Source organism: Pongo abelii, chromosome 17 (genome assembly GCF_028885655.2).
Source record: "Pongo abelii isolate AG06213 chromosome 17, NHGRI_mPonAbe1-v2.0_pri, whole genome shotgun sequence".
Taxonomy (NCBI): domain Eukaryota; kingdom Metazoa; phylum Chordata; class Mammalia; order Primates; family Hominidae; genus Pongo; species Pongo abelii.
The window spans coordinates 49,880,164-49,901,402 of NC_072002.2; the positions used below are offsets into that span (position 1 = coordinate 49,880,164).

A 21,239-nucleotide genomic window follows, 5' to 3' on the forward strand; every position below is an offset into this window, starting at 1 on the left:
TTCTATACTTTAAAAATTCTTTTTGGTATGAGAATTATATCATCATAAAGTTGTTATAAAATAATAATTGATATTAAAAACTCAAAGGATGAATTAGACTACGGGAAAGAAGAAGTGAACTGGGATATAAATCTGAAGATATGACCCAGAATACAACAAAAAGATGCAGAGATGGAAAATATACAAGAAAAGTTAAGAGATATCAAGGATAGAGTGAGAACATTTAATAAGTCTAATCAGAGTTCCAAAAGGAAAGGAAAGAGAATAGGAGAGAGGCCATATCAGAAGAGATAATGGCTGAGTATTTTTCAGAATTGATTAATGATACCAATTCTCAAATTCAGGAGGCGCAACAAATTCCAAGAACAACTTAAAAAGAAGAAAAGAAAAAAATTAACACCTAGACATATCATGCTAGTCTGCAGAACACCAAAGATAAATTGAAGCTCTTAAAAATGGTCAGGTGAAATATAAGTCAGCAATAAAAAGGAACAAATTATTGAAACACCCAGAAACTTGATTAGATTTCAAGAATATTAGGCTGAGTGAAAAGCCAAGGTACAAAATGATGCATGAGTCTGTGCTAGTTGCCATAACAAAATACCATAGACTGAGGGGTGTAAACGATAGAAATGTATTTTCTTACAGTCTGAAGGCTAGAAATCCCAGATCAAGGCCCAGCCTGGTGAAAGCTCTCTTCCTGGTTTGCAGAAAATCACTGTTTCCCTGCCCTCATATGGCAGAGAGAACGAGAGAGAGAGAGAGCGAGAGAGAGGGGAGGTCCCTCGTGTCTCTTTGTTTAACCTCATTAAAGGCTGTATTTCCAAACACAGTCACATTGAGTGTTAATAATACAGTCACACTGAGGTTAAACATAATTCAATTCATAGCATGCAGCATGATTCTAGTTATGTAATATTTTCAAAAATATAAAATTATAGAGATGGAGAGCAGATTAATAGTTGCCAGGGGTTAGTGATGGTGGGAGGTTTGGGTGTGGCTGTAAGTGGTAGCATAAGGGAGATCTCTGTCATAATAAAATCATTCTGTATCTTGAAACTACTGAGTGATGCTTACAGAAATCTACAAATGTGATACAATGAGATAGAACTATATATACACAATGTGCCAATATCAATTTCCTCATTTTGCCATTGTATTATAGTTAAGTAACATATAACCATTGGGGCAAACTGGGGGGAAGGGTACAAAGGGCCCCTCTGTTCTATTTTTGTAGCTTTCTGTGAATCTGTAATTATTATGAAATAAAAAGTTTTTTAAAAAGCAGCCAGGAACAAAAGATAGTTTACTCATTAAAATTTTGGTCTGAGATATATGAAGAAATGGTTAGCAATTAAACCAATAAATTATCAATAAATATAAATATTATTAAACTTTCTAGAAGAAATAGAGCATATAATCTCCAAACTACTAAATGCATAAAAATAAAGTGAAAGAAAAAAGGCTGAATGACTCTAATTTTTTTTTTTTTCTTTTATTATTATTATTATTATACTTTAGGTTTTATGGTACATGTGCACAATGTGCAGGTAAGTTACATATGTATACATGTGCCATGCTGGTGCGCTGCACCCACCAACTCGTCATCTAGCATTAGGTATATCTCCCAATGCTATCCCTCCCCCCTCCCCCCACCCCACAACAGTCCCCAGAGTGTGATGTTCCCCTTCCTGTGTCCATGTGTTCTCATTGTTCAATTCCCACCTATGAGTGAGAATATGCGGTGTTTGGTTTTTTGTTCTTGCGATAGTTTACTGAGAATGATGATTTCCAATTTCATCCATGTCCCTACAAAGGACGTGAACTCATCATTTTTTATGGCTGCATAGTATTCCATGGTGTATATGTGCCACATTTTCTTAATCCAGTCTATCATTGTTGGACATTTGGGTTGGTTCCAAGTCTTTGCTATTGTGAATAATGCGGCAATAAACATACGTGTGCATGTGTCTTTATAGCAGCATGATTTATAGTCCTTTGGGTATATACCCAGTAATGGGATGGCTGGGTCGAATGGAATTTCTAGTTCTAGATCCCTGAGGAATCGCCACACTGACTTCCACAAGGGTTGAACTAGTTTACAGTCCCACCAACAGTGTAAAAGTGTTCCTATTTCTCCACATCCTCTCCAGCACCTGTTGTTTCCTGACTTTTTAATGATTGCCATTCTAACTGGTGTGAGATGGTATCTCATTGTGGTTTTGATTTGCATTTCTCTGATAGCCAGTGATGGTGAGCATTTTTTCATGTGTTTTTTGGCTGCATCAATGTCTTCTTTTGAGAAGTGTCTGTTCATGTCCTTTGCCCACTTTTTGATGGGGTTGTTTGTTTTTTTCTTGTAAATTTGTTGGAGTTCATTGTAGATTCTGGATATTAGCCCTTTGTCAGATGAGTAGGTTGCGAAAATTTTCTCCCATTTTGTAGGTTGCCTGTTCACTCTGATGGTAGTTTCTTTTGCTGTGCAGAAGCTCTTGAGTTTAATTAGATCCCATTTGTCAATTTTGGCTTTTGTTGCCATTGCTTTTGGTGTTTTAGACATGAAGTCCTTGCCCATGCCTATGTCCTGAATGGTAATGCCTAGGTTTTCTTCTAGGGTTTTTATGGTTTTAGGTCTAACATTTAAGTCTTTAATCCATCTTGAATTGATTTTTGTATAAGGTGTAAGGAAGGGATCCAGTTTCAGCTTTCTACATATGGCTAGCCAGTTTTCCCAGCACCATTTATTAAATAGGGAATCCTTTCCCCTATTTAGAAACAGTGTCTCACTCAGTCTTCTAGGCTGGCATACAATGGTGTGATAGCTCACTGCAGCCTCAAACTCCTGGGCTCAAGCCATCCTCCCATCTCAGCCTCTCAGCTAGCCAGGATTACAGGTGCATGCCACCATACCCAGCTAAGTTTTTTATTTTTGTAGAGATGGGGGTCTTGCTGTGTTGCCCTGGGCTCAATCATTCTTCCCACCTCAGCCTCCCAAGGTATTGGGATTACAGGCATGAGCTACCGTGCCTAGCCTTGAATGAATTTTTAAATTAAGGAAAGATGGAAGAAATAAAAACTGAAAACATAAGAAAAATAGAAACCATAAAAGTACAAGAAATAAATTCAAATAGAATTCAAAATAGAATAATTTCAGTTTTGAAGATAAAATTTATTGTATAGATTTTTAAAAATCCATTATATGCCATCTTAAAGAGACATACCTAAAACAAGGCATAGAGAGTTGAAAATGAAAGGACAGGGAAAAAAATATCAAAATAGAAAACTAGGTGGTATAACTGTATTAAAGTCAGACAAAATATTAATAGATGTTAAGGTGAAACTAAAGGATACAGATTTCCTGTCAATGTAAGGAAGAAATCTCTAAGGGAACTAACAAAAGTAAAATAAGTGACATCCAGAGTCACTGAATTCTCCATCTATTGAGAAGTTCAAATCTGACATTTCCTTGACTTGAAACATCTGACATTTCCTTCTGAATATGAATTATCATACCTACAATAAAAGTCTGGTGCACATGTGTGTATATGTCTGAGTGTGATTATGTGTATGCTAGGGTATATGTGTCACAAACACATACAGATGCACACACACACACACACACACACACACACAAGTCCATTATTAGGATTTCAACTTCCTCTGCTTTGAGATTTGTCTTCCAATCATTTGTCTGAGAAGATACATTAAGAAAACTCCCAAAGGGGCTGGGGTGTGGTGGCTCATACCTGTAATCCCAGTACTTTTGGAGGCTGAGGCAGGTGGATCACCTGAGGCCAGGAGTTCAAGACCTGCCTGGCCAACATGGTGAAACTCCGTCTCTACTAAAAATACAAAAATTAGCCAGGCGTGGTGGCGCATGCCTGTAATCCCAGCTACTCGGGAGGCTGAGGCAGGAAAATTGCTTGAACCTGGGAGGAGGAGGTTGCAGTGAGCCGAGATTGTGCCATTGCACTCCAGCCTGGGCAACAAGAGTGAAACGTTATCTCAAAAAGAAAAGAAAACTCTCAAAGGACAATTTTTAATGTCCTATCTCATCTAACTTAGTCAACATCAGTTAGTTATCTAAGTTACTAACAGATATCCAAAGAAATATAAACATTGTAAGGCCTTCCGAACACGGCAACACCTTTTGGGGGTGGGGTGGGTGGCAACTGTTTGGCAAGTGCATGCAGTTATCCTTTTGCAATACAGAGCTTTAGGTTTTTAATTTCTGGAACGAGATCTATCAAAAAACTGAGACTTTCTTGGAAGGTCTCCAGGAATGGGAGTGGATAGAGCCAGCTCTACCTGCCCCAAGATACTCCTAAGGGTGGAGCTCAGAGAACTATATTTTTAACAAGCATCTCTGGAGAATTCTGAATCACACTAAGGACTGGGAAATATGATTTTAAGGGATCTCAAGGCTTTAGCACAAAAGAAGTAAGCTCTTTTTCTATGCTTTAAAATATCAATTTCTCTAGAATATTCCTTGTTTTCTTTTATTGGAGACACAGAAATTATAAAGACATTTGAAGATGGTATTCTCACTTTATTCATTTTTTGGGAAACTGTCCTGGGTCTATATTTCCAATCACATCTCATTCATTCTCTGCTACTTTGAAAAGAGCTCATGTCATTATTCACTGTGATGACGGGAATCTGGCCTTAGACCACATCTAGGAGTACAGCCTCAAGAAACAGACAAAAATGGTCATGGTTACGGGATATCATTTCTATAATCCTAAAAAGAGTATAGCAACAGTCTCAAGGAGACAAAACCTAACCAGCAAGAAGCTTATTATAAATGTGATCTAGTTACAAATCAAAAAGAGGAAATAAAAATAATTATTTTTAACTTCTGTAGTCATTAATTAAATGAGTGACCTATTGTAATATAATTTGAAATATTTATTTGGAGAAGAATTACTAGAAAAACTAACTTTAGGTTTTACCAAAAAGAGAAAATAAACAAAGAAGTGGCTGACTTTGTTCCCTCTTCATAAAGTTCCAGAATTTAACATTTTCATCAGAAGGTGCAAAAATAGATAGCCTCTACACAATCTTATGAGACACAAAGTGAATAACTGAACTCAATTTGCCTTATTAAAATTTATTATATAACAGCCATTTAATCATTTTTTAGCTGGACTGTAAATGTCCTCCTATAGACTGAAATGCTCTGAGAAACAATTGTGCTCCTCTTATATGTCACCCACGTCTTCAACACTGCTGACTATGTAATGAGACATTAAAAATGCCTGTGGGTTAAGTAACTGCTTTTTTAAAAGGACTCATTGTGAACTCACATATCCTTATGAAATTTTAGTATACCAAGTTAAAGAGAAAACTTTTAAAAGCTTTCTGAGAGCAAAAACAACTAATTTGCAGTGAGATAAAAATCATATCAACTTTCAGATTTTCCAGCTTTAGATGGACTACAATGAAACAACGGCTTCAAAGTGCTAACACAAAGTGGCATAAGCCATAGAATTCTATGCCCAGCCAGTTTACCAGTCTGCAAGTCAGACTGAAAGGAGTCAACATTTAATTCTTTTTCTGGAAAAAAAAAGTCACTTGAGCATATGCTCTAGGAAGATGAAAACGGAAATCAAAAAAGATGAATACATGGAATCCAAGAAATAATGGCCACAAATCAGAATAGCAATAAAAAGAATTCCTAGTAAAGGCAATTGTTTTGAATTAAGCACATAGTCAGACTTGGAGATGAATGTGTTTAATAAGAAAATAAATTCACTTCAGCAATTAAATATGATTTAAGAAGGCATATGAATTTACTAATAGAATGAAGGTAATTGTTTTTCTGTTAACAAGATAATAAAATAAGACAAACAGAAATTCCTTGAAAAATAAAAAGCTCTACAGCAAAATCAGTCTATATAAAACAAATTAAATGTAGTACAATTCTGAATAGGGGTGTAATGAATGATAAACCATTTGATCTTGGTTTCTGAAGTATTCATCTTGTAGCTACACATATTTAGGAGAAGCGTTCCATTTCCTTTTCTACAAGTCCAACTAAAGTTTTTGGTTCTATGGAAAATAATATGTATGCAATTACAGTATTGTAAGTGCCCTTTATTGGATTCTAGTTTTTTAAATCACCTTATATACAAGGCATAGAAGATAATAATAGTTCTAAAACACAATGGAAATGTCATAAACCATGGAGTAAGAGTTGTGAGATAGAAACGGAAAAGGAGGTATGAAAATGTAAGGGTATATGTAGCCTCATTATTTTTTATAATGAAGACTTGAGAGATGCTATCAAAAGTTGAATGATCAAGGAAACACTTTACCTATCAATTTAAAGTTACAAAGTAAGCCAACAGAAGAACTATGTATAATACTACTAAGACACTTTGAGAAGAGGAGGGAGACAGGAGTGGTGTTAATGAGCTCTATTCCTTGTCTTTGATATGTGGGACTCGATAGATATTTGTGTATGATAGCTTGGCTCATTGATCCCAATTCTGCTCCCTCCTGTGAAGAATTATATCCACACTCTTCGTCGTGTGATTTTTCGCATGCTTCCTGGTAGAGCACATATAGTGCCATCCCTACTCCGTTGACTCTCGCTTTGGCCATGTGAATTATTTTCAACAATGGAATGTGGGTGGAAGTGACAGTGGCCAGTTGTAAACAGAGGCTTCCAAAAATATCATGTGTTTGTGTTGCTCCTCTTGAGCTGTGGCCATCTGCCATGGGAAGAACATGCCCTAAATAATGGCCACTTCTTTAGCCTAAGTTCCAAAATGAGAAGATGCATAGAGCCAAGCCTGACTAAGTCCAGCATAGCTGCAGACAGTGACTCATGAGCTTGAAATAAGTGTTTGTTGTTGTAAGCCACAATTTGGGGATTGTTTGTGCGGCAGCAAAAATTGATAAACCTACTATCTGAAGTTGATGAACCGAGAATGGGGACTATATTATTTAGAGTTAGAGGAGGAATCTACCAGGAGAGGGAGGAGTGGCAACCACCTAACAGAAATGGTTAGTTACTTCTAAAGATTGTGTTGGGGAAGAGAGTTTAAGTTTTTTATTTCATAGAAACCTGTCCTATGTGAATGTTTTTCATATGCACATTTCCCTTTAAAATATAAAAAGTAAAGTGCATACCATCCAGGAAGTGATATAAGCCTTTAAAATACAAAACATTATAGCAACGATGTGATGAGACATCTAGCTTGTGTCAGAAAAAAGGTGCTGCAGATGATTAAATTGTAGGAATTCAGATAAAAGAAAAGATCAACCTGACAAGAGGTTGTAGACAGTAGTGAAAACTGCACTGGGATGGAAACCTTAGAGTAGAGAAAAGGTGGACGAAAGTAGGCAAGGAAGAAACAGTGTAACACATAACATGTAGAGCATGAGGAAGGACTCGGTGAGTGGTAGGGCTAGACAGAGAATTCTTATGGGTGAGCTGTGGCAAGAGGTCTCAGGTAGTTGGGAGGGGGACCACTTGTGAAGGGCCTGGAATGCTTGACTGATGTGTGTGGACATGAACTAGATGTTTTGGGAAGGTCAATATAGCAGGGCTGTGTGGGGTGGGGATATTGTATAGTGAAAACACGATCCTCAGAGCTGGGGGAAACTAACTTACGGGCCATTTAGGCAAGTGGTGTGGCAGATGTCAAGGTATTGCTATTAACTCATGTGGCTTTTGTTACCACATCCTCTAGGCCCAAATTGACTAAAAGCAGTGCCTCGTTTTTTTTTGCTAGAAATATGTAGGCTGTTATTCAGATAGACTGTTTGGTTGCCCTGCAGGACTGCAAAGATATAACTTGAAGAAAGAAGAGGCCAGGAAAATGTACTTTATAAACCTTTGAAAGCCACTCCTAACTAAAAAAGACCTGCAGTTATCTTGCCTACCCTGTGCTACTTGACATGGGAATTTTCATTGAGGTTTTCTAAATGCTATCTAACAATATCATAAATTCATATGCATTCATAGTTAAAATTTTGGCATTCTTACTCTGTAGTACCTCTTTTGAACTGATCACCCATTGCCTCTTCCATTTCGCCTTATTTGAAGTTTCTGTCATTTGATTTTTTTTTTAAATGATGCCTACTTTCTTTAAATTTTATATTAATGACTTTGTGACTTTTTAAATTTTCAGTTTTTTATATATTTTTATTTTTTCGAGACTGAGTCTTGCTCTGTCGCCCAGGCTGGAGTGCAGTGGTACAATCTCGGCTCACTGCAACCTCTGCCTCCCGGGTTCAAGCAATTCTCCTGCCTCAGCCTCGCAAGTAGCTGGGACTACAGACATGTGCCACCATGCCCTGCTAATTTTTGTATTTTTAGTAGAGATGTGGTTTCACCATGTTGGCCAGGCTGACCTCGAACTCCTGACCTCAAGTGATCCACCTGCCTCAGCCTCCCAAAGTGCTAGGATTACAGGCATGAGCCGCAGCGCCCAGCCTCAGTTTCTTAGGTTTATTTTTGCTTACTGTTGTCTTCACCCTTGTTGACCTTGTGTCCAAATGGTATGTCTTGGGCCTTATCAATGCAGGCCCTGTTCCACCTGCAGTGCCTCCAGCTTGTTTTCATTGATGTCTCAACTTTTCCACTCCTCCATATTTGCTTACTTCAGGTTCCAGCTGGGTCTCTGATCTAGCACTTCATAGCACTTTTTCCACTACAATAAACATGATAGACCATTTAAATGTCCAAAGTGTATATGTGGAATTCCTAATAGTCTAGCAGTAAATTTTCCCTTTGCTTTCTGACTCAAGAAAGCCTATTGGAATGCAAGAAATTGGGAGTGACTTTTTTTTTTTTTCATTTGAGGCGGAGTCTTGCTCTGTGGCCCAGGCTGGAGTACAGTGGTGTGATGTGAGCTCACTGCGACCTCTGCCTCCTGGGTTCAAGCAATTCTCCTGTCTTAGCCTCCCAAGTAGCTGGGATTACAGGTGCCTGCCACCACGCCTAGCTAATTTTTGTATTTTTAGCAGAGATGAGGTTTCACCATATTGGTCAGGCTGGTCTGGAACTCCTGACATCAGGTGATCCACCCGCCTCAGCCTCCCAAACTGCTGGGATGACTGGCGTGAGCCACTGCGCCTGGCCCAGGGGTGATGTTTTTATAGGAATAATCTGCAATCTGATCTCATTTCTGTTTCAAAATTTTATTCTCAACTTCTGGTTCCAGAACAAGGTGGAATAGTGGATGAAGTACACTGCCTACTAACAATAGCTAAAAGCCCTGAGCATCGTTTATGAAACAAACAGAAGAGTCTAAAATGTGGAGAGAAGAAGACAATTGACTAGGGATCTACAGGGACCCATCCACCATTGATCTTGGGATCCAAGGAATGACAGGGCAACAAGTTCCCTCAGGGTTTTTTTTTTCTTTTTTCTTTTCTTTTCTTTTTTTTTTTTTTTGAGATGGAGTCTTGTTCTGTTGCCCAGGCTGAAGTGCAGTGGCGTGATCTCAGCTCACTGAAACCTCCATCTCCTTGGTTCAAGCAATTCTCCTACCTCAGCCTCTGGAGTAGCTGGAATTACAGGTGCCCACCACCATGCCCAGCTAATTTTTTAAATATTTTTAGTAGAGATGGGGTTTCACCATATTGGCCAGGCTGGTTTCGAACTCCTGACCTCAAGTGATCTGCCTGCCTCGACCTCCCAAAGTGCTAGGATTACAGGCGTGAGCCACTGCACCCTGCCAAGTTCCCTGTTTCCTTCTTGCCTCATAGATCCTGGACCAAGTGCTGGAGAGTGGGCATCCGGGAACATCACAGGAGCATTTTTTTTAAACCCATAAATGCCTATTCTCTCTAGCCAAAGGATCAGGAAAGGGGCAACCTAGCAAGAGAGAAAACTTTTGGAAAATAATTGCCCTATTCCAATCAAACATTGAAGAAAAAATATTTGACCTCACCCCTTCCCTGTCCATAAAGGCTTTGAATAGAGAGCCTAGACCTTCACTCTGTTGTAACAAGGCACCCCTCATGACCTCACTCCCTGCTGAGAAGGAGTCAGAGAAGACCAAGTGGCCAAGTGGAGACCCAGGGCTTTAATCCCTGCCCAGTCAACAGAATGGACAGCACGAAAATAAACAAAAAACCATGACCCAACAATAGGCAAGGGCATTAAGTTGAGTAAAAAAGCCAATCTCAAAAGGGCACTATATTAGTCCATTTTCATGCTGCTGATAAAGACATACCTGAGACTGGGAAGAAAAAGACGTTTAATTGGACTTACAGTTCCACATGGCTGGGGAGGCCTCCGAATCATGGCAGGAGGCAAAAGGCACTTCTTACATGGTGGCTGCAAGAGAAAAAAAATGAGGAAGATGCAAAAGCGGAAATCCCTGATAAAACCATCAGATCTTGTGAGACTTGTTCACTACCACAAGAACAGTATGGGGGAACTGCCCCCAAGATTCAAATTGTCTCCCACCGGGTCCCTCCTACAACACATGGGAATTATGGGAGTACAATTCAAGATGAGATTTGGGTGGGGACACAGAGCCAAACCATATCAGCCACATACCGTATGATTCCATTTATACGACATCCATAGCCACATACTGTATGATTCCATTTACACAACTATAGAGACAGGGAACAGATAAGTGGTTGCCAGGGGTTAGAGATAGTGAGGCTGGGGAAGAGGGTGTGGCTATAAAGGAGATCTTTGTGGTGATGAAATACTTCTTGATATATTAGAATGATTTGGGATCCTAATGTCTCAAAATGGAGTCACTTCTATCAAGTAGTATTGAGTCCACAGTGAAGTCGTTTACTCCTCAAAGTGCTAAACGTGTGTGTGTAATGGCTTGAGGTGAAAACACCTGCTTTTGCCTGGTACCACCTGAGACCTGAAATGAACTGACAGAAATTGAAAAGCGGCTGAGTTAATGACAGCGGACATATCTGAGAGGATCTTGAAAGCAGCAAGCACCTGGTCTTAGCCTAGATGCCTTAAGAGGCTCTGCCCATGAGAACTGTGAGGTAATCTCCCAACTTGGCAACGGTCAGTGCGGGCTCTGCCTGAGAGAAGCAGAAGTGGTGACCCCCAACCCCCACACCTGACCAACATCTGAAGGACTTCTGTACCTGCTGGACATGTCTGTCAGTGCGTTGGTCTCCCAAGCCCATCACTGTGGTTCATTACCCACCTCTGATGACTGCCTATGTGTTAAATATTAATTACATAATTGATGGTGTGTGAAGACCTCACAATAAACCATGAATTCAAACATACATAATTGGCTACTGAGTCATTGTGAAAGCTCTCAGCTTTGGTCAGAGTTAGCAAACCTAGGCCATAGGAAATTAACATAACAGCTCTGTATCTTGATTCGGGTGGTAGTTACAGGAATCAACTCGTGCTAAAATGGCATAGAGCTACACATACACATTGCACCAATGTCAATTTCCTGGTTTTGATATTATACTACAGTTATATAAGGTGTAATCATTGGGGGAAACTGCAACTATTAGTCACTGTTACCTGCCCCACCTCCACAAATGCCTAAAATGTACTGCTCTGATCACCACAAGGCTTTGATGGCATCCTGACTGGGGTGCTACCTCCATCTCCCCAGGGCTGCCTTCACCTCACTGACATGACATGATCACCACCAAATGGATGAATGCACCAAGGTTCCTGCCTGCATCCAATTTTGCCTTCTCTTGTTTCTGGGCCTCACAACAGTGAGTGGTCATGACAGTGATGTCTATGGGCAGGGGAGCTATGAGACAAAGAAGCGCGTGCATGTTCCTGAGGCTGCAGCCACAAGACAGAGCTGCCAGGCCTCTGTTTGGCAAAGCAAAAACAAGGACTAAAAAATCATAAAATAATGGTGCTTAGCATTCTGCATGATTCCACATACTTCATATCACTGGACATCTGTGTGGGCTAGTTTGTGTCTGTCCCTCTCTCATCCATTACCCTCTTCTGTTCCTTCCCACAAGTGGGTGCTTGACACACAATTCTGTATAACCAACCTCTACTCTTCTCCCTTCCCTGCCTACCATGTGGGTCAGTTGCTCCTGGACAGTTTACCCTGCTTCAGGCAACGTCCTCCACATCTCTGCATTAAACCAAATCCACCCTAGGTGCCATTCATTTGGTTTCTAGGTAGTCAGGAACAAACAACTTAGCCTTATTCATAAACTGAAATAATATTAGCATCATTTAGATAACAACCATTTTTAAGGGGGCCTGATAGAAATAATGCCCTGAATTAATGTCTACTCCAAGGAGCAGCTCCCCTGGTGTGCTTCCAGCAGTCGGGGGCTGTGGTGAGGGGATGTCAGGGCAGATAGGCTACTTCAGGTAGGATTGTTCAATTTCAATGTGTCTCCATTACTTACTCTTCTAGGGGTTAATTTCTTCTATGGTAAGATCATAGAAATCATGAAAAATCCTTACAAATCCATAAAATCATGAAACAAATCTTGAATCCTACCATTATCCAGCCCAAAGGCAATGTCCCTTACCCCACAGGCATACCACGTGCATTACTGGAGGCAACCAATGAGTCCTGGGGCAGAGCCAAAGAAAAACAAGATTAACACTGGGAAAGAAAGCATTCTTACTCTGGATTCCCTGGTCTATGCCCTTTCAACTATTCCTTCTTGGCAAATCTTGACTTTGTTGTAAAGCATCTAGTTTTTTCCTGCTCTCAAATATGCTTACCCTTTTCTACACCACTTTCTGTTCTGTTAGCAGGTACAGTGAAGACACATTTTGGAATGAATAGGAGTAGACTTGGATTGTTGAAGGGTAAATGTGCTTGGTTATAAAAACAGTTGTGAAAAGTGCATTTGATTACACGGTAGAATTATGTGCAAACAGCACACAATTTTTCATTTGTCTTATAGGTAGTTTTCATTGCAAAGAACTTGTTGCAAGCAGATTAAAAAGGTACTATTTTCCTGCGCTATTTAATGGTACAGTTATCTTTTTCTTAAATTGCTTTATTGAGGTAATTGCACATACCATAAAATCCACATTTCAAGTGCACAGTTCAGGTAGCTTTTGTAAATCTACAACCATTAACACAATCCAATTTTAGAACATTTATATCACTGCCAAGAGATCTCTTGTGCCCCTTTGCAGTCATTCCCCATACCTACCCCCAGCTCTAGACCACTGATTATCTGTATCGATTTGCCTTTTCTAGATATTTTACATAGTCAGTGTGTCACTTAATGACAGGGGTATGTTTTGGGAAATGCAGTTAGGCAATTCTGTCATTGTGGGAATATCATACAGTATACTCACAAACCTAGGTGGTATATAGCCTACTACACACCTAGGCTACATGGTATAGCCTATTGCTCCTAGGCTACAGACCTGTACAGCATGGGACTGTACTGAATACCGCAGGCAATTGTTAACACAATGGTATTTGTGTATCTAAACATAGAAAAGGTAATGCATTGCCCACCGACATTATGAAGGCTACCTCACTTGGCGACAGTAACTTTTCAGCTGCATATAATCTTACGGGACCACCATTGTACAGGTGACCCATTATTGACCAGGGCATGGCTGTAAATAGATCCTACAATACAGGCTCTTTTGCATCTGGCTTCTTCCACTTAGCTTATTGTTTTTGAGGTTCCTCTATGTTGTATCTTCTATGAGTACTTCATTCCTTTTACTGAGTAGTAGTCCACTGTATGGCATATACTGCATTTTATCCACACAGCAGTTTCTGGACATTTGGACTGTTTCTACTTCTTGGCTATCATGAACAACACTGTTATTAATATTCATGTACAAGTTACTTTATGAATTTATCTTCAGTTCTCTCAGGCATACGCCTAGGAGTGGAATTGTTGGGTGATAGAATACTTCATGTGTAACTTTTTTAAAAACGTGGAAAACTGTTTTCCAAAGTGGCTGCACCATTTTACATTTCCATAGGCAACGTGTAAGTGTTCTAATTTCTCCATCTCTTCACCAACACTGCTATTGTCTGTCTTTTGTACTACAGCCAGTGTAGTGGGTGTCAAGAACTTCCTTGTTGTGCTTCTAATTTGCATTTCCCTATTAACTAATGATGTTGAACATCTTCTTATGTAATTGTTGATCATTTAAATATCTTTGGTAAAATGTCTATTCAATTGTTTTGCCCATTTAAAATTGGATTATTAGTCTTATTACTGAGTTGTAAGAGTTCTTCATACATTCTGGCTACAAGTCCTTTATCAGATACATGATTTGCCAATCTTTTCTCCCAAGATAGAGTATTTTTTAACGATGACAACTTTATTCCAGAGTGAAGTTTCCTTGTGGAACAGTAACAGGCTAGTCATGATTGACTTTGTTTCAAAATATTATATAAGTACTTTTAAAATAGTAACTTTTAACTTTTATTTTAGAATACTTGGAAGATGTAGATAAGCAAAAACAGGATAGTAAAATTCCAGAGATCATCTTCAGGTTTTTTTTTTTTTTCGGACAGCCTTTTGGTTATGTGAGAGGTAATATAAATTTAAAAGTGGGACCACTTAAATATTATTTTAAGTAATCTCTTATTGCAGCTCTGGGTTGGCAAGCAATAAGACACAAACCTCTGAATTATTTAAGTAGAAAATTAATGTATTAAAAGAATGGTTGGTTATGCCTCGCGTGAGTGACAGAGCCAGGGTTTTGTCTTCTATCGTCAGTGCAGGGTACAGCTGGGTATTGGAATTGTACCAAGCAGTGTTTCCCAAGGGGGCACAGGGGGAGGGCCCCTCTCCGGGCACTGTGCGGGAGCCACTTCCCCAAACAGTCCCCGTTCTGCAAGGGCCCCGGCGTTGTTGCCCCCGAGACCCGGGTGCCTGACCCGGCGGTGCGGGTCGCGGGCCTCCGCTCTCGCCGTCCTCCCTCAGTCCCGGGCCTCCTGCATCGCGGTCGCCAGGCGCAGGCTCAGCGCGGCTGACAGCGCTCCAGCTCCCGCGCTCGCGGCCGCCTCGGGCAGCCCACTGGGTTGTGGCGGCCCCGCGCTTGGCCCGGGGGCCGATCCGCTGTGAGGGCTCCTCCATCTCCTCCCACCCCGTGACCTGCTCGACGCGCAACGGCCCGAGTTGTCTTTAACTTGCTGCGGCAACCTCTTTGTCCCGACCCAGGGTCGGGGGCACCTCTCGGCCTGGCCCGGCCCTGCCCGTAGCCGTGTGAGCGGGGGCCGGGACTGGGCGGTCGGTCCGGGAAGGGCGCCGCGCCCGACCCCGGAGTCCCGAGCCCGAGGGGAGCGTCGCGGCCCCGCGGTGGGCTCGCCGCAGAGGAGGGGGCGCGCATCCGGGTGAGCGCCGGCGCCCCCGCCTCCCCCGCGCAGCCGCACGGGCCGCCGCCGCCGCTGCCGAGCACGCAGCGCAGGCAGGACCGCGCCCGAGCGGCCTGCGGGGCGCCCCTGCGGCCCGGGCCCGCCGCGCGGAGCAGCCCCAAGTGAGCGGCAGCGGCGGCGGCGGCGGCATGTGGGGCGGCCCGGAGTAGCGCGCCGAGCCCGCGAGGCCGGGCGCGGAGGCGGGGGCGGGCGCGGCGGAGGCGGGGCCCGGGCCGGACCCGCCCGCCCGCCGGGGGAGCCGCCGGCAGTGGCCGAGGAGGCGGCGCGGCGGACGGCGGCCCGAGAGTAGCGCCCGCGCTGCGGCCCGCGGGACCGCGCCGCGACCGCCCGGGCCGGCTCGGAGGAGCGCCTGCCGCTGCCGCCGCCGCCGCCGCCGCGCGCCGAGCGAGGTGAGTGTTCGCCCGCGGCCGGGCAGTCCCGGAGCAGCAGCGGCTCGGGCGGGTCGGAGGTGGAGAAGGAGGCCCCGCCGCGGCCGCGTCCCCGGTCCCTTTGTGGCCGGCGCTGCCTGGGGCCGGGGCGCGGGCACGCTCGGCGCGGGTTCGGGTCTGGGACCTCGGGGCCGTTGGACACGCGGCGTCTCTGGTTGGCAGCTTTGGCGAGCAGCGAGTTTCCGTCCTAGTTTGACATTGAGTTAGAACCGTTTTTCTTTAGAAGACGGAAGTTTGTTTTATTGACAAAAATAAAGCTAAATATGGCTTCTGGGTTCGGCCGTGTGGTACTTGGAACCGCGGTGCCAGCCTGACCCTCGCGGCGCCACGGGGGAGGGGAGGACACGCCGGCAGCGGGGGAGGGGGCTTCCCGGCCCGCTGCCCCCGAGGAGGACCCGGCCCTGAATTAGCAAATGTTTGTGGTTGGGAAGTAGCGGGCTTTAGGTAATGTAGCAGCTTTTCCTGGAAGAATGAATGAATGAGATGTCATTTACTCATCCATAATCAATACATTGCCCATTTAAACATTTACCAGGAATTGGGATGATTTGCATTGTCATTGCTTCTCTTATCTGGTCAGCCTTGCTAGATGAGGTTGCCTTACCCCCCAGATTTGTGACCTTGTCCTCATTCTCAAAGCCACTGAGCTAGCCAACCCGTCTACCAAACTCACTTGGCAATTTTTTGGTCAGATGGGCAATAGGCAAAGTAGTCTTTGTGAACTGTTTCTGGAGGGCAGAGAATGTCACTTTGGTCATATCTTATGTTTAATACATTGCTTTATAATAATTCGTGTCAAGAACGCTGAGAGTTAGGAAGTCTTGTCATTTCACAGATGAAGTAGTGAAGGCCCTAAGAAGTTGCAACTTTTCAGGTCACAATCTGAGCAGCAGAGTTGGGATTCAAACCTAGACCTTCTTAGTCCGGTCCTCTTTACATCACATCTGTGTCCAGACCTGGACTGCCCAGCGTGGGAGCCACTAACCACATGTGACTATTAAAATTAAAATTAAATTTTAAAAATTCAGCTCCTCAGTCACACTAGCCACGTTTCAAGTGTTCCATAGCTAAATGTGGTTCTCTGCTACAATTGAACAGCCCTGGTCTAAATTATACATACATTTATTGTGTCAGTAAATATTTACTGAATGCGATCTATCTATGAGGCACAGTTTTAAGTTCTGGGTACATGGTGAATAAGGGAGACACAATGCCCTTGCCCTATTGGAATTTACATTTTACATGATCCTTTGAGGATGTTTCCATGGTACTCCGAGTCCTGCTATTCCAAGTGTGGATGGTGTACCAGCAGCATCCCTGTCACCTCAGACTCAAGTAATGTAGAATGTGAAGCCCCGCAGCACATCAACTGGATCAGTATCTGCTTTACTAGGATTTCAGGTTATTTGTGTGCACTTTGAAACCTGAGAAGCCTTTATTCAGCGTGCTCGTGGTAACTGGGTTTAATGACTGCTCTGCTGGTTTGTTTGGTGCCTCTTAAGCAGCAGACTGCAAAACTCTTGGGAGCATTCACCATTTATGCAAATACTTGTTAAATGCCTGGCTTTCTCAATAGAGTTTAAGCTTTATGAGAGCAGAGATTGTGGCTTCCTTTTCCAGCCATGTATCCCTGAAGACTTTACAGTGCCTGGTGAGCAATAAGCACTTGGTATAAATGCTTGTTGGATAAACGAATGAGTGTGCTAGGATACTTAAGCGTGGTTGTTAGCTGGGTGTGGTGGCATGCGTCTGTAGTCCTAGCTATTCCAGAGTGACAGAGCGAGACCCTGTCTCAAAAAAACTGAAAACCCAACAACAACAAAACTGATTGTTAATCCCAAGCAGTAACACGCAAGGTAATTCTCATGGCATCAGGTGAGAGAGCATGGGACCAGAGTCAAAATGAAGATAGATCTGTTTGTAACTTTCAGTGGGACGCTCCAGCTACTCTGACTGGAGTTTTGCTCCTGGCTCACTTGCATGCCCTATCCCTCTTTTAAATAATATAGTAATAATTTTGAATCTGAATCACACATTAGTGCTTCATATAGTTTTTAAAAAATTTTGTATTTTTTTAGGTAGCTAAATTCCAGACATTATTTGGATTTCACCAGTTTTTCCGTTAATATCTTCTTTCTGTTCCAGAATCCAGTCCAGTGTACTACATTGTATTTAGACATCATGTTTCTTTAATATTTGGTTTGTGATAATTTCTGTCTTGTCTGGTTTTCCATAACTTTGGTAGTTTTGAGGAATACTGTCCTGGCTTTCTTTGATGGACAGCTTTCCATACTCATTCTCATGAAAGGTCACAATCAGGTTGACCCTGTTTCTGCTTTTACTTATTTATTTATATACTACATACATCTGTCATGCTTATGTAACATACAACTTTGGTACTTTGTTTTCAGTAACAGATTTCTTGGATACAGTTCCTAATTGGCTGAGATGCAAAAGAGTGTAATACCATTGCAGTTATATACCAAGTTTTATTTTTTGATGGATTAAGAGCTGGGCTGAGGTAGAGGAGGAAGGAAAGAGGAGAGATCAGTTAAAAGAGGTAGTTAGGCAAAGAGGGACCAAGGCAAAGGGATTGACAGATAATGGAGAAAGAGGAGTGCGGCAACTTTGTAGAAGAGAGTTAGGAGTGAATACTTACTGTTTGTTCATTTATTCAGTTAATATTTATTGACTCAGCGGTCCCAGTCTCTCTGGCACCAGGGACCAGTTTTGTGGAAGACAGTTTTTCCGTGGACCAGGTTGGGGGCCAGGGGAATGGTTCGGGATGAAACTGTTACACCTCAGATCATCAGGCATTAGATTCTCATAAGGCTTGTGCAACCTAGATCCTTTGTATGTACAATTCACAGTAGTGTTTGCCCTATGAGAATTTAATGCCGCTGGTGATCTGACAGGAAGGAGGTGGAGCTCAGGCAGTAATGCTTGCTTGCCCACTGCTCACCTCCTGCTGTGTGTGGCCAGGTTTCTAACAGGCCACAGACTGGTACTGGTTCATGGCCTGGGGGTTGGGGACCCCTGTATGGAGTGATTAATGTGTGCCACACCCAGTGCTGTAGTCTGAAGATAACTGGGGGTGGACAGCATTAAATAAACATGCAAATAAGTACATAAATACAATTTGTGATTATTGCTACACAGAAGCAGTAAAGGATGCTGGAGAGATTGTAGGTGGGGGAACTTCAGGTTGGCTGGTTTGGGGAGGAGGGCTTCTCTGGGTATGTAACATTTAAACTCCTGCACCTGACTTTTGGGGACCCTTCAGAATTACCCTCCACATTTCTTATCCCATTTTTATGTTATTTCACAACCCCCGACACATGCCTCTTTCTTCATAGGCACTTTGCTTATTTCTGGCTCTGTACCTTTTTATGTGGTTTCTTCTCCTTCCCAAGATGTCCCCTTCTCCACCTCCACTTGTGGAAGTGCTACCTGTTTTTCATAGATTTGCTCAAGGTCTTTCTCCTTGATGAAGTTATTCACTGTTGATTTATGCCTCTTGAGTGTATGGTGTTTAAGAATAGGGATAACAGTTTACATTTATATCTGTGTGTCCTCATTTAGTCCTCAGTTACTTGGTTGCTTCCAATGGTATCATTTTGTAAAGCTATAGTACAATTTCCAGACCCATAATAGTCACATTGAAACAGTCAAGATACAGAAAATGTCCATGGCCACAAGATTTCCTTATGTTTTTTTGTAGCCACACCTACTACCCTTCTACCTCCGCCCCCTCCTTAAACTCTGACAATTACTAATTTGTTCATTTCTGTAATTTTGCCATTTTAAAAATGTTTTATAAATAGGATAAGTGTCTTTTGGAATTGGCTTTATTCACTCAGCATAATTCTCTGGAGATTGATCCAGGTTGTTGCATGTATCAGTAATTAGTCCCTTTTCATTGCTAAGTAATATTCCATAGTATGAATGTACTTTTATGGATCTTTTAACCATTTACCTGTTGAACATCTGGTTGTTTCTAGTTTTTGGCTCTTGTGAATAAAGCTGCTGTAAGCTTTTGTGTATAGGTTTTTGTGTGAACAGAGTCTTTATTTCTCTGGGATATATGCCCAGGAGTACAGTTACTGGGTTGTGTGGTAGTTGCATGTTTAGTTTTTTAAAAAACTGGTGAGCTGTTTTGTAAAATGTTCTAGCATGGCTGGAACATCCCAGAGTGCCGGGATTACAGGCATGAGGCACCACACCTGGCCTGTCACCATTTAGCCATTCTGATAGGTGTGTAGGGATGTCTCATTGTGGTTTTAACATGCATTTCCTTAAAGGCTAATGATGTTGAACACTTTTCATGTGCTTATTTGTCATCTGTATATTTTCTTCAGGGAACTATCTTTTGTTCATTTTCTAATGGAATTGTTTGTCCTTTTTACTGTTAACTTTTGAGACTTGTTTATTCTTTATATATTCTAAATACTGGTCCTTTGTTGGGTATGTTGTTTGTCTGTAGCTTGTCTTTTCATCCCCTTAATAAGGTCTTTTGCAGAGCAAAAGTTTTAAATTTGTTAAAGTCCAGTTTCTCAGTTTATTTTTTTATGGATCATTCTTTTTGGTGTCAAGTCTGGGAACTCTTTGCCTAGCCCTAGATCCTGAAGATTTTTCCCTTGTGCTTTTTTCCCCTAATAGTTTTGTGGTTTTACGTGATCCAGTTTATGAAGCTGAGATTTAGGTCAAAATTGTGTGTGTGTTTATGCGTGTGTCTATGGATGTCCAGTTACTTCAGCACCATTCCTTGAAAAGGCTGTCATTCTTCCGTTGAATTGCCTTTGTATCTTTGTAAAAAAGCATTTGGAGCTGGGAGTCGTGGGCATGGGCCTGTAGTCTCAGCTATTGGGAGGCTGAGGTGGGAGGATCACTTGAGCCCAGGAGTTTGAGGTTGTAGTGAGCTGTGATGGTGCCACTGCATGCCATCCTGGGTGAAGGAGTGAGACCCTGTCTCTAAAAAAAAGAAAAAAAAATCAGTTGGGCATATTTATATGAGTCTGTTTCTGGGTTCTCTAATCCTGTTCCATTGATCTATGTCTCTGTCCCTCTGCCAACGTCACACAGTTTTGGTTACTGTAGCTCTATGATAAATCTTTGAATGGGGTAGACTGATTCCTCCTACACTTTTTCCCCCAGTTATTTTAGCTGTTCTAGTTCCTTTGCTTTTCCATATAAATTGTAGAATAATCTTGTTTATATCTACAAAAAAAGTCTTTCTGGACTTTTGATAGAAATTGCAGTAGACCTGTATCAGTACGGAGAAGATCGACGTCTTTACTATGTATGTTGCATTTTTCAATCTGTGAACACAGGTTGTCTCTCCATTTATTTAGATCCTTGATTTCTTTCATCAGCATTGTGTAGTTTTATCATGTAAGTCCTGTACATATGTTTTGTTAGTTTTTATTGGATTTGTTTTGTTACATTTGTATGTAAATATTTCTTTTTATATTTTAGTAATTGTAACGGTATTTTT

At 41.9% G+C, this 21,239-nt stretch overlaps 1 protein-coding gene across 1 annotated transcript in view; it reads left to right on the forward strand.

Moving 5' to 3' along the window:
• The first annotated feature begins 15,568 nt into the window (after positions 1-15,568).
• The window catches only part of GALNT1 (polypeptide N-acetylgalactosaminyltransferase 1), a 129,941-nt gene continuing 124,270 nt past the window's right edge, over positions 15,569-21,239 (forward strand). Inside the window, exon 1 of the mRNA XM_009252336.4 lies at positions 15,569-15,706. The gene's annotated coding sequence lies outside the window, so the exon portion shown is untranslated. The remainder of the gene's footprint in view (positions 15,707-21,239) is intronic.